Source organism: Rhinolophus sinicus, linkage group LG01 (assembly GCF_036562045.2).
Source record: "Rhinolophus sinicus isolate RSC01 linkage group LG01, ASM3656204v1, whole genome shotgun sequence".
Classification (NCBI taxonomy): Eukaryota; Metazoa; Chordata; class Mammalia; order Chiroptera; family Rhinolophidae; genus Rhinolophus; species Rhinolophus sinicus.
In genome coordinates, this window is record NC_133751.1 from 180,264,730 (window position 1) to 180,275,858 (window position 11,129).

Consider the following 11,129-nt stretch of genomic DNA (forward strand, 5'->3'; position numbering starts at 1 on the left):
CACAGTTCCTGGCGTCACATGCAAGCACAACAGTGTCCAGTTGAAGAAGAGGGTATCTCTTCCTGTGTGCTTCTTTTTCAAAGCAAGTACCATTCTCTTCACATCTTACTGTTTAAACTGTCATATATCCACTCCTAAACCACTAGCAAGGGACATTCCATAACTGCTTTAGAAAGGTCAGGATTTACTCCTGATCTGAAGCTAGGATCACCTTTCCTGTGGTTCACATTCCTGAATAATCATTTTTTTGTTGTTGTTGTTTGTCTTTTTTTAACTGTAGAAGAAGTGGAGACGGACTGTTGGGCACACAACCAATAGAATCTGCCACAGCAACTAACCAGCTGTGGGTTCTAGTGGTGCGGGGAGCAGTTGGGGGTGAGGAATGGCTGCAAGGTTTCCAGTCTGGGGGATTGCATGACTTGTTAGATCATTCAGAGTCAGGCAATTAGTTTGGGAGAGATGATTATGAGCTCATTTCTAGACATGAATTTGCAGTGTGCATCACACACTTGAGACCAGGAAATAAGGACTGGCTATTTGTGGGCATCACCTACATAGTCATATCCTTGAAGTCCCAAAGATGTGATTGCCCAAGACAACAAATACAAAGAGAAGAAGCACAGACTGGAAGAAAGAAGAATCAGCAAAGGAGACAAAGCATGAGTGGCTAGAAATTGGTTGGGGGGTGAGGGTAGGGCAGAAAACTAGAATCATTTTGTGACTGAAATTAAGAGAAGAGCATTCCAAGATGGAGTGGCCTACAGAGAGAATTGTCAGGAAGGTGTAAACTAAGGCAGGCCATGGATTTTGGTGGCTACTGGTCATTGGTGACTATAAGGGAGCAATTTCTGTGGCATGGTGCTCATAGCAAAATATAATTGATTAAAGAGAAAGTTGTAAGAAGGCAGAGCAGGGAATAACTTTCAGAAACTCTGTCACTAAAGGATGGAAAAGATGGAGTGCTAGCTAGAATGTGGAAGGGCTAAGAGGGTTCTTATTTTGATCGCTGGAGAGATCTATGCATTTTTATGAGCTGAAGAAAAAAGAAATACAGTAAGTTGGAAGAATCAATGGCTAGTCTAAATACATCAGGCATGCTCCTTTCTTGGGCTTTTGCCTGGCTCTTCCCTCTGCCTGTAACCCTTTCTCCCAAACATCCACACAGCCTACTTCAAGCCTTTGCTCCTCTGCTTCCTGTCCATGAAGCCTCCCCCAGCCCCACTATTTAACACCCAAGCCTCCTGCACACCAGTTTCCCTTACCCGGCTCAATTTCCTAAAACATGTTATCACTGGATTTCATGCTCTATAATTTATGGTTTATTTATTTATAATGTTTATTATTTCCCTTGCCCCTTCTAAAATGTAAGCTCCATGAGGACAAGGAACTTTGTTTTATTCACTGAATTATGTCAAGCACCTTGAACAGTCTCTTGCACATGGTAGGTCCTCAATAAATGTCTTTCGAGTAATGTACTCCTCGACCATGTTTTCAACCACAGCTCAGCACTCCTTTACTACCTTGAACTGTTCTGGGTTTTTTTTTTTCATACATGACGTTGTAGTTCTACATTTATTGTTTATTTTCTATCACCCCCACTAGAAAGTAAGCCCCACAACAGCAAGAATATTGTTAGGTTCTGTTTGCTGACGTATCCTAAGCATCTAGAATTGTGCATGACACACATCAGTGTTTAAAAAATATTCGTGGAATAATTAATGAATAAATCAATAAAGATTCAGAGATTGAAAGAAATGGGATTAAAGGCCTTGTTTACCTGGGAAAAGACAAGAGCTATGTATCCTCTGAGACAAGAAAAAAGAAAAGTACATGGGTAAAGGTTTAGAAAAGTTCTGAAGGTTGCTCAGCCACTGAAGAGTGTGCAGAATCAAGAGCCAGACATCTTTCGTTTAAATCTAGCTCTGCACTAAACTACCTGTGTGAACTTGAGCAAGTTACTTCAATTTTCTGTGCTTTCATTTCCTCCTTTGTAAAATGGGGATGATATCTATTTCATAGAATTACTTATGAGGATTAAATGAGTTCATATGTTTAAGGTATTTCAAACACTGCCTAACACAGAGTAAGCGCCATAAAAATTAGCTAATGGTGGTGGTGGTGGTAGTGGTTGAGATGGTGGTGGTGATGGTGGTGGTGATGGTGGTGGTGATGATGATGGTGATAGTAGTGCCGGTCACAATAAAGTGGAAAAAAAAGAACACAAGGGAAGTAAAGGTGCCAAAGCCATTGGGTTCTAGATAATAAGGTAAGGCAGGAGTCCAAGGGGATGAGAAGAAACCAAGTTAAAGAGCAAAGGAGTTTGGGGTTTGGAATGAAGTTGTTGAGGGAAAGGTGAATACCTGGTTCTGGTTCTGTTGTGACAATGATTCACCCTGGTGAGCCTGGCTAGTTAAGGTTGCAGGCACTTTTGTAACTAAGTGTATTTGGGTTTTATTAACCTCCTGCTCTAATTAACATTCAAAAATGAAGATTAGTGCTTTAAAATAGAGATATTTTTCTTTCCAGATAAATTTTAATTCCTGTAAACTGTGTGAAATGTAATAACGGCATTGATTTTTTGTCTTCTCAGAGACTTCTTTTCTTTTGTTTTAGTTTTGTAGGTGTTTTGTAATGCATTATGTTTAAACAATGTTTGAGGAAAGAGCTAGGGGATTTGAGGCAGGAAAAGCAAAAGACCACGCTAATAGCACTAACAGAGCCCACTACAATGGCCACAACAGACCACACATCTCTGGGAAAGACAATTCCCCAAAAGTGTGACGGGGAAGGCAGATAAAAGACCGAAGTTGGGTCATGTGACAGGTGTCACTTGAGTAACGGTACTGGGGCCAGAGATAAAAGCCCACTCCTACTGGTCATGTGATACAGCTTCATTACTCTCCCAGCGGGGGGTTAGAGAGTCTGGATGCCATTTTTACTTATTTATTTATTTGTGTTTTTTTCCCCTTATGCTGTGATAATGAGAAAATGTTTAAACTCCCATCTCTGTGTTTAAACATTTCTCCCTGCTGACAGCAGCGGGGTACCCCTTGATCAGCTGTCAGATTGGAAAGTGCAATTTTTCTGGAAAGTAAACAGCATGTTAGCTGGTTGGAAATAATTTTCTGTTTATTGGTAGCTGTTAGCCTAGGAGTGATGGAGCCCTGTGACAGCACTTGTCAAGTGAGAAATAAGAAACAAGCTTGGAAATACCTTTAAGACACAGCTCTGACAATAAGGCCTTCCTATTTTTTGATAGAAATTGTGCTCTAGAAAAGTTAAATTAAAATGAGCAAAAAAAACTTTTCCAGTGTTCCCAGCTCCTGGAGATCCTTCTGGCAAAAATGACACAAAATCACAGACAAACTCACAGAAGTGCCGGAGTTGGAAGGGTCCTTAGCAGTCACTAAATCCATCCCCCACTATTCACCACTGGGGAAACTGAGGCTCAGCCCAATTCCTTGGACTTATCTCACAAATAAGAGGCAAACATAATAACTATCAATGTATACAAAGAAACAAAACTTTATTTGCTTTTCAAGTTCATGTGTGAAGATAAGTGGGGGGGGGGAAAGAAACTGGTGGAGGCGGTATAACATTTTGACCTACATGTACTTAACAACCAGGTTTAATGGCTTATGTATAATGTGATCGTTTTTTTTGCAGAGTGGCTAAAAAGATATCATTATAGACTTATTGATTAGACATGTTGTCATCAGGAAAAAAAGTGGCTCCAGTAGAAATAATATATATTTTCAAGCTATAGATACTCATTAGTCCATGTCTATCTTGTATTAGGCTAAGTCTGAGATCCTGATTTATGCCAGAAATGGCCTTGCTTCTTCCTGATAGCTTGAAAGTATTTCTAGATGCTGACTGGGTGTCTTAACCTAGGTATTTCCAACAAGTATGTCAAGTGCTCTATATCCAAACGTCTTCTCCCCCATGTCATAAACAAAGCAAAAAGGACTTCTTCATTTCCATTTTGGTCAATAGCATCACCATCGGCTCAGTCACCTGGTCCCTCTTTCCTTACCTCTGAAATACCTTCTAGTCTGTTTTCTCCTCTCCATCTCCACTGCCAGGCCACAGACCTGTGGTTTGCAAAGCGAGATGCCTGCACCAGCAGCTTCAGCATCACCTAGGAAGTGGTTAGAAGTGCCTATTTTCCATCACCAGACTTACTGAACCAGAAGCTGTGAACTGGGGCCCTTCTCCTTCACTAAAGTCTGCATTTTATAAAGACTTGCAGGTGATTCTGATACACTGACATGTGAGAACCACTGCCCTGGCAGTGTTCTCCAGGCCTTATCAAGTAGTAGCCTTACTGATCTCCTAGACACCAATCTTTCTTCTCTGGCATATTCCCCATACCAGTGGTTCTCAACCTCGGCTGCACACTGGAATTACCTAGGGAGATTTTTTTTGGTTGTTTTTTTTTGTGTGTGTTTGTTTGTTTTGTTTTTCAATACCTAGTTCTGGGTCCCACTCCTGGGAACTCTTGTTTAATTGATCTAGTGTGCAGCATTAGGGCATCAGAATTTTTTTAAAACTCCCCATGTGATTCTAAAGTGCAGCCAGGACTGATAATTCCTGCTCCACACTGAAGCCAGGGCTTTCCTGTTAAAGACAAATCAGATGATGTCACTTTTCCTTCCCTAGAAAAATCTCCGTCAGTCATAGGATAATTGTGAATGGACTCTTCAACATGACCCCAGCCAACCTCTCCAGCTGGCTCCATCATCCTCACGTCTCACTCGTTTCCTCTATATTCAGCCACACAGAATTTCTCATCATTCCCCAAATGCAGGATTATGTTCATATCCCTAGACTTTTGCACTTTCTGTTTCCTCTGCCTGGAATGTCCTTCTCTTTCTTTCTGCTTGGTAAATTCCCCATCCTTTGAGACTCAGCTCAAAGGTCATCTTCCCTGACTGCTCCATTCCAGAGTTAACTGTCCTCTTCTCTGGGATCCCAGAACACTTTGGTGCTATTACATCATAGGATTGGTCCTATTTCATTGTAATTGTTAGTGACACTTCTTACACCTTCACTACGACTGACTGCATCAGAAGCAGGTCAGAAGAATGCTTAGCTTTTTAATTTTATCCCCAATGTCTAGTGTAGATTGGACACTGAGAAGATGCTCAGTAAATGTGGGTTAAGTGAATGAATTGAAAATATGTAATCAACAACATTTGCTGCCTTTTGTTGAGAGCAAATCATGGTGCCATTCAGCTTTTCTTTCTAGAAACAGTAAAGCTCGTATAGCTCATATTATATATATGACAGAGTCAAACAGACCTATGTTTTGTCCCTCACAGCCCTTCAGTTTTTATCTTTAAAATAGCGTCAATAATATCTACTTTGTAGAGTATGAGGATTTATTGTATAACACCCAGCAGCATGTTTGACACAGAGCGGGCACTAAAGTTTTTATTATCGTAATAAGTAAAACTAACTGAAAACGAACAAAGTTTAACTGAGCAGCATATCTGTTTATACATCTGTCTCCCCCTTCTGAGTGTGAGCTCTTGACAGGCAGAAACTGTCTTATTTATCTGTGTGTTCCCTGGGGCCGGAATCCAGTGGCATTCATTAATTAATTCAGTCCCTCAGTCAACAGCATTTATTAGGCTAATGAATGAAATGAATACTATTGGGTCAAAATGATGGCTTGCTGTTTGGGGGCATAGAAAGACTCGCACATTTGTTCATCTTACAAAACAAAATCACAATCTTGGCAGCTGGACGGTATCTTTTTTTTTCTTTTGAGTTTATAATGACATTTTTTTTTTCAATTACAATTGACATTCAATATTATTTTATGTTAGTTTCAGGTGTACAGCATATTGGTTAGACATTTATATAACTTACAAAGTGATACCCCATAAGTCTAGTACCCACCTGGCACCATACATAGTTATTACAATATTATTGACTATATTCCCTATACTGTACTTTACATTGCCATAACTATTTTGTGACTCCAATTTGTACTTCTTAATCCTCTCACCTTTTTCACCCAGCCCCCAGCTCACCTCCTATCTGGCAATCCTTGATTTGCTATCTGTATCTATGAGTCTATTTCTGTTTTGTTTGTTCATTTATTTTGTTCTTTAAATTCCACATATAAGTGAAATTGTATATTAGAGATCATCTTTAAAGCTCTTTATTTACATGTGAGGAAATGGAGATAACCAACCAGGACAGCCATTTTAATTTCAATATTTAATAAAGAATTTCTGGATTACAAATTGATGCTCACCGAGTAGGAATACCAGTTCATGTTTGTAAAAGTTGGCCCTAACAGTGACTTGTTGAGTGAGCAGTAAGTAGGACGGCACCTGATTTTTCATGTGCTGAGAAACTGGGAGGTTGAGAAGAATTTTAGGGGTGAAAATCACCTGCAGTCCCTTTGAATATTACCAATTCCAGATTAGAAAGTTCGTCTCTTGGAAAATAAAACACCTTTTACCCAATGTGCATTTCAATTTATGTTACTCTGTCTTTTCTGAAGGCAGTTAGAAGGCACAGTTTGGGTCATTTGACGGGTGTTATTTAAGCAACAACAAAGAATGGATAAAAGCAGTTAGCAGATATAATTAGGTAAATAAGCCTCTTTTAAAAAGCAATCACCTCAATAGACCTGTCCAGAGATCTGAGACACTCCCAAGAGGTCTGAAATCCACTTTGAGCTGGAGTGAGCAGGCTTGGAGGTCAGGAAGGCTGCTCTTGTGGTACCAAGGTGACAGCCAGGAGCGTTGGTCACAGATGTGCGGGAGGGAAATCTAGGTTTTCTGTGCCAAATGCCCAGCACCAATCGGCCTGGGTGCCTTAGTCTCCAGGGAGCATCTCCATGCGAGGCCCTCTCTGGGAGGCACCCACACCCTCCCCTAACCCCGGTGTGCATGCCAAAAATGAAATGTAGGCCTTGTATTAATTTGCTGGGGTTGCCATAACAAAATACCACAGACCTGGTGGCTTAAACCACAGAAATTTATTTTCTCACAATTCCAGAGGCTGAAAGTTCAAGATCAAGGTGTCACAGGATTAGTTTCTTCTGAAGCTTCTTCTTAGCTTGCGGATGGCAACTTCTCACATGGTCATCCCTCAGTCTGTGTTATCTGTGTCCTAATGTCCTCCTCCTTTATTTGCAGGACATTGAGAACTATGGACATTGTGAAAGTTTCCCTTTGTGTTATGATGGGAACCCAGAGCAATGCCTCATGGACCACTTTCTGGGTAACATGGAAAGATTTTGGCTTTTAAATGGCTATTTTCTTCCTGTTTTCGCACTGTCTTTCCTCTGGCCATGTCTGTCGTAATCTCTTCTTCTTATAAGGACACCAGTCAGATTGGATTAGAGCCCACCTATATGACCTCATTTTACCTTAATTACCTTTTTAAAGGTCCTGCCTCCAAATACAGTTACTTTCTGAGCTATTGGAGGTTAGCACATCAACAAATGGATTTGGGGAAAACACAATTCAGCCCGTAATCAGTCTCTTAGCTGCAAAACTGGCTGCTTAGTTCTCTCTCACAGAAGATGAATGAATGAATGAATGAATGAATGAATGAATGAATGAATGAATGAATGCATGCTCTAGAACAGCCAGACACTAAGCTGCAAAGAATGTTAGGGTTTCCTCTGGCCACTCAGGGTTTTTCTTAATGTCACTATATTAGAAGGCACTATTTGGAGGGAGTTGGGGAGGAGAGGGGAGTCCCAGGCAGGAGAAGGGGTCGGCAGGCATCCCCCAGCCCCAGATAACAAGCTGCTCTCCAGAAACACATGTTAGGAAAAGTGCTTGATCAGAGTGTCAACTTGTGGGCTGAGTAGAAACACTAAGTGGTTTTGTCTGTCACCTCCTCCACCCCCACTGGAATTCAGCCATAATCTGATGGAAACACTTTATCCACTTTCAGGAGAATTTTCCACTATCAGTAAGGCTGTTTTTCATACTTAGGCTATCACAAAGCCTTTTAGAACAGCGGTACTGCTCTCCCCCTGGGAGGCATGTATATCTCAAGGATGGGGGATATAGGGCGAAAGACCACTCTATGCAGAATGTTCTGTTCTTTGAGGTTTCCATTCACATTTAATTACAACTCCAGTTTCCTGGAATATTGACTTCTGCTCCTAGAGCATCTTTTCTTTAGTGCACATTACAATCGAGAAAACTTGGGAGGGACCACAGGACAGATAAGTGGGTGAGCTGGGTTTCAAACTCAAATCCAGCCCATGTGGTTCCAAAGTAAATGCTCAAACGCCTACTCATGCTGTCCTCATGTGAAAAGGACTAAGTCTTCATAAGCAGCTGTATGAGAAAGGGTTAAATGTTCTCACTCTAATTTAGGAGTGAGAGTGTTTGGGTTAGACTCCACAGCTTTGTAGCTGGATGGTTTGAGCAAGTTATTTAACTTCGCTAGGCCTCAATTTTCTCATCTATAAAAAGGGAGTTGCAGTGAGGGTTGAAAGGTTCTGACCCACCAAGGATGTTCAGTAAATGATAGTTACTAGTATTATCACATCACCACAATTTCAATCAATATTATGGATTTGCTCCCACCTAGGGGTGAATAGAGGTGTGTGTGTGTGTGTGTGTGTGTGTGTGTGTGTGTGTGTGTACACAATGTGTGTGTGTGTACAAAATAGCCATTATTTATTGAGTACCTACTATGTATCATGTAGTAGACTAGGTGCTTTATATACATGACTTTGCGTTTTATGTATATATGACTCTATTTTTTTCCTTGTAGTCATCCTCTGAGATAGTTAATATTATAATCCTCCTGTTCAGATGAAGAAAGTGAAGCTCAGAGATTAAGTGACTTGCTTGAGGTCACATAACTAAAAAATGTTGCTGAACTTTGGTTCCAGGACTGACTACAGAATCTAGCGTCTAACTGCTAAGATATAATGTCTCTCTGAAGTAATAAATTAAAAAAAAAAAAATCCAAAAGTTGCTACCTTCAATGGTATAATCTTTTAAAGAAATTGCTTTGAAAGGTGCCAACTTATCCCATCAATGCGGCCATTGTTCTTACTCTTTGGCCCTCAGAACCATCCACATCCCTCACGAGAAAACTAGTCTCATTCAATTATATCAGCCTCATCTTTTAATCTAAAATGGTATTACTTAACTCGATTATTCACCTTATTCCCCAGACTTTGATCTAAATGAATTTTGGCCGTTGTTAAAAATCAAATCCACCTTTGAAGCATAAATATTTGCCCCCATCAGGATACTCCAAAGAATGCACTTAAGTGTCTAAAAAGAAATGATCCAGAGTGTTTTTAACAGTATCTTTGGAATAAGTGATTTGTCTTGCAAGGAGACTGCTTTGAAGGGGAGACTCATGTGGGATGCATAAGCTCTGGTATGTTTATTTAAAACATACCTTAAATTTCCTTATATATATTCAGAAGTAACTTGCCTGGAAGCCCCAGATACTCAACTCTGCTAAGGCAGGGGAAATTGATCAAGTCACCGAGTCCTTTTCAATTGTGTCTCATATGGACTTTTACATTTTTATTCAGTGGATTAAAAAGATGAGCAAAAGGGTTCTTTGAGGAAAGGGACCCCCCGCCTAAACAGAGACTCCCACACATATACACCTTGAACCTGCTCTCAGTTCTACAATGCTGAGCCCAAAATCTGAAATGGTAGTTAGTCGCTAGAAAGAGAGCCTTGGGCTTTGAAAAGACAAAGGAGAGTATTGGCTGCAGGGTTTTTGTTAATAGGAACTCAGCAGTTCTCTCATTCATGGAACTACCCTAAACTTAAATGCTTCCCAATCGCTAGAAACCTAGTGTTACATCTGATCTCGGCTAGTGCCAGATAACTTTTAACAAAATTTTCTCCATGTAATTTTTCATGTTTCATAATCAATTTAATGTCAGGCACATGGGACCATCTTCCTTCTATCGCCTTTCTCAATCTCCAACATTCAATGAGCCAGGGTGGCTAACCCAGCCCAAAGACATTCTAATTGGGTTAGTCATTACATCAGACCCTACTTAAATCCCTCCTTTTGAATTTTACTCAAAGCACAGCCCTTTGACTTTTTGCAATAGCATAATTTTGGTTTCATTAAGCTTTTGTCCCTTTTAATTTTGTCTACACTGCTGCCCAGTTTCTTCCAAAGCTCCCCCCTCCACCATACTGTGTTTTCCAGATGTTCACAACCCTGACATATCCCAGATGATAAAATGTATACACATTGTAATTGTCCAAGTCAGTCCATCTTCACTTACTTTGGTCTGGTTCTCATTTGTCTTACCAGTTAAATAGTAAAACTTTGATTAGAATGATAGGCAGGATAATGGTCCTTCAAAGATGTCCATACCCTAATCCAGGAAACTGTGAATATGTTATATTACATGACAAAGGTGAATTAAAGTTGCAGATGGAATCAAGGTTGCTAATCAGCTGACCTTAAAACAGGAAGCTTTCCTGGATTATCCAGGTAGGCCTAATGCTATCACAAGGTCGTTAAAAGTGTAAGACAGAGGACAAAGAGGAAGTCAGAGTGATGCATTACAAAAGTGGACCCACACTTGCTGGCTTTGAAGATGGAGGAGGAAGGCCATGAACCAAAGAGTATGGGCAGCTTCTAGAAGCTGGAAAGGGAAAGGATACAGATTCTCTCCAAGAGCCTCCAAAAGGAACATAGTCCTGCTGAGACTTTGATTTTAGCCCACTGAGACCCATTTCAGACTTATGAACTACAGAATTTAAGGTAATAAATTTGTGTTGTCTTAAGCCACTAAATTTATGATTATGTGATTTGTTGCAAAGCAAGAGGAACCAAATACAGTTAGCTAGGACCTAAATAACCAGAAAATATAATTCACTGGCATATTTTCTGCTTATTACTTTTGAGAGAAATATCCAAATCTCAAGAAAGTTTAAATTAATAATTTATTTTTAAGCAAGATACTAGATTGCGTCTCTAAGTCTCTTGAAACACTCTGATGTGGAAAGTTGGGGACCACAGGTTTATTACAGAGAGCTCTTGGGAGATGCACCTCTAAGGGGTGGGGACCCAGCAGAGGAAGATGCTGGCCTGTCATGCAGCTGCATCTGAGGTCTCAACCAATCCTAGAGGCAAATTTGGAGCTG